The following is a 3,709-nucleotide window of genomic DNA, read 5'->3' on the forward strand; positions in this document are numbered from 1 at the left end:
AGAGCCTTATTTTTTATTGTTACTATGGATCAATGTAAACACAAGCCAGAGGAATGCCGAGTCCGATCTGCACTTATTTTTTTTTTTCAAACAGCAGAAGACGTAAGGCCATATCTTACACCAGATAAATAATAAGTTGGAAGACATATAGCGAAGAAAAAATGGCATGGTGCATTACTGAGGAAGTACAGAATATATTTTTTATTGTATTTTAGAGTTTAAAATTTAGCCAGATGAGACGTAATCTGGCACAGAAAATCACACATGTACTGATGCAGTAATAGTCTAGTGTGTGAACTTCATTTTATTATCATCGTGTGCAGGTGTATTCATTTATTCACGATTAAATTCGCAATATTATATTAGATATACTTTAATGTTTCATGTCTTTGAATGAATTTACGTGTATTTTCAAATTTATCACAGAAATTAACCAACCAACCAAAACAAAACAAACAGCTAGGCATATCGATTCAGTACAAAATGTACAAAGACCACGATTCAACAACTTTTAAAACGCATTTTTCTCACTACAATATTAAGAGATATCAAGAAACAAGTAATACTGGTATTGCTGAAGGCAATTTCTTCATCATATATCAGTATCTCAAACGGAAACACGTATTGTCCGAAGAAACTGGTTACAGACTACTAATTTTACCCCTATTTCATTGACCACTCAAGTAGTTCCAGTTTAAAAATAGAGGTTTTTTCTTAAAAATTCTTTGGGGTGTTTATGGAGTAGAAAGCGGTTATTTTTGGGCATTAAGGGAAAGGAGAGGGTCTGAAAAAAATTATAAAAATGATAATAATGGGAAATTTTGCTTTTAAGTGCGTAGTAGGAAGGGTGTAAAGAGGCCCATATTTACCCTTTCCTCGAAGAGAAAGTGAAAAAAGCAGGGTAGGGGTTATTTGCGATGCCATAAAAGGACTTGCAGACTATGAATGTTCCTGAGAACTTGGTAGATTTTTGGACTTGAAATGGTCTTACTATGTGCCAAGTTTCAGGTAAGTTGAGCCGGTGTAATTTTTTAAAATATTTTTTATGTTATAAAGGAATGTATAGCAAAATAATTGGTAGTCTGTGTCCAACTGGATACGATAAATTGTGCAAGTTGCTTCCCTTTGACGCAAAAAGAGGCTCATCACGGGGAATCATTTCCTTAAAAAAGATGTTTTTTCTCTCTATCTTAACTTTTGATTCTCTCCATTATCAGATTTTAAGTTAAATTTCTTAAATATTTCACTCCTTATTTTGCAAGTTTATAAAAAATACCGACGATGGATTATCTATGATTTTTTACTTTAACTTGGCTGGCGAAAATGTATATAAGAAGATGGGCCCGGTTTGTAAAACATAAAGCCTTCGACCTCATTAATATTTTAAACAGTTGTAAACCAAAAAAAAAAAACAAAACTCTAAAGTCAGATGTAAAAAAAAAAAACAAACAAACAATAGTTTAGTGAAAGGTGTTCTTAAATATTCAGCATAATGTTAATTATTTTGAACCCCGTTAAATACCAAACTTTTCTGCAAAAATCATCTTGAGCAGGATTTCACCTGTTCGTGAATAACAGGAATATGGTTTCGTTTTGTACTAAGACTTTCAATTATAACATCAAAACGTTCTCTACATTATAAAATTCTTCTACAATTCTCTTTTTTTAAAGAGAGGGTGGATACCCACAACAGATAACTTAATTATAAATCTCAATTTTTTAATTTGATTTTTTTTTAATTTACAAAATCATAAAACAAATAATAATGAAATGTCTATAATTTTATAAGTGTTGTGTTGGAGTGGGTTAGAAACGGTATAGCAGAATGATGTCGATGCGTACGCCGCGTGCCTTCATGCATATTATTTTTCTCTAAAGCAGAGTTAACTTTTTTGGGGGGGGGGGGGGAGCGTCTTAAGTCAGCATACATGTATATAAAGCTACCTCGCTGGCTAAATATGATATAATTTATTTTAGAATCCTACGCACCCAAGCTGTTATCTAATTCATAGCATTATTTATTCTTTTTTTAATTGGTTTAACTGCATTTCCTAATAAAATATTTATTAAGACATTCTCAATACAGTCTATACGTAATCAATTCTCTTTTTAACATTTAGTTCGTTTGCAGTTAATTGAATTGTAAAAGACAGAAAATGTTCTGGCACATGGTTTTATATCGTAGTTCAACATAGCTTGTGTTTTTCTTTTTCTTTCCCTCAATGCATTTCTTATACACCAGCCAGGTAACAAAGAAATTATAATTTTTGCATTTCTGGAATTCATATTGATATCCCTTTTTTTTCTGCTGATAAAAATATTTTGTAGACATTATGTAAAATATCTTTTTCAAATGCATTAGAATGTTGCGTTGCAAATCAACTATCATCGTCGGAAATCCACGAGTGATCTCGTCTTTACTTATCATCCGGTGCTGAGTAAAGATGAGATCATCCTTGGGTATCCGATGATGATAAACTATATGATATAAAGAACAAATAAAACGAAAAATCATCTATCAAAAATTATGCATGCATACTTATTGAGTCGAGAATTTCATCCAGCCAATGTGTATACAATTATGTTTCCCGTGACTTTCCGCTACATGTAACTATAAATCATTCTTCTAAAATTAGGTGGGGTCTCTCACATACGAATTTAATTAAAAATGTACAAACGATGCATCATTGTTATTTTATCTTACAATGAATTTTAGATTATTTACATCAAATTGATTTTTAAAATAAAATTTTGTACATTATGAGATATTTTGTTGATGAACACAGAGAGAAATCTTTTTTAATGGTTAACATATTTCTGAAATTATTGTCCGTCGGATGGAACGTTAAATAGTTCCCTATATTAAGGTTATCAACTACATGTATTTTGCATGCAACAGATAAAAATGTCCCGCCGATAATTGCTGAAATCTTGCCGACTCGGCGTTAAGCAAAATTCAATCAATCAATAATTTGTACATGTACATTTACCTTATTTAATTTTCTACATTATGGAAATAAACATTTGATGAAAAGACGATTGGATTTTTACTAGGAGAGGGGGTGGGGGGGGGGTGTAAATAATAATGTAAAGGCATAGTGGCTAATTTTTTGGCGAGCTATCCGTCCAATTCCAACCAAGCGAGAATGATGTGGAGGAAAAGAGGGTGTATATATATGAACTAGCTATTTGAAGGTAAATGTGGCTGCAGTAGAAACGGTTTTAGGGGGGATCCTAATAAAATGAGCTTATTTTTAGACACAGGGCTAGTATCACACCATGTTTGATTTCTCGTGTACTCACTATGTATATACAGATGGATGTGATTTTTTAAAATTTAACTTAAGAATAAATATTGTACACGTAGCATGATTTTAGTTGTTATTTTATTGGCTGCATGGTTCATGTATTTTCTGTAAGAAAATTCGAATCACTGTATATTTTGACTCGATCTCATTGGTTTCCTTTTCCTTCACATGGTGATTACGTAAAATCAAACATAGTGTGTGAACTAACTTGCATGCTTTGAGGAAACAAACGTAAAAGCAGCATAGTGTAGATCTATATTTTGTTTATTGGAAGTTCAGTTATTCATAGAGACAAAGCTGTCGGTACGAAAGACAGAAAAGTAGAAATTAAAGATCGGGGTGGGGGAGGGTGGGGGGTGGGGTGAGTATTCGCTTTTTAAAGGATTTAAAATACAGTTAAT

The sequence above is a fragment of the Saccostrea cucullata genome, unplaced genomic scaffold (genome assembly GCF_032062105.1).
Source record: "Saccostrea cucullata isolate Sc308-1 unplaced genomic scaffold, CSIRO_AGI_Scuc_v1 ctg16348, whole genome shotgun sequence".
NCBI lineage: Eukaryota > Metazoa > Mollusca > Bivalvia > Ostreida > Ostreidae > Saccostrea > Saccostrea cuccullata.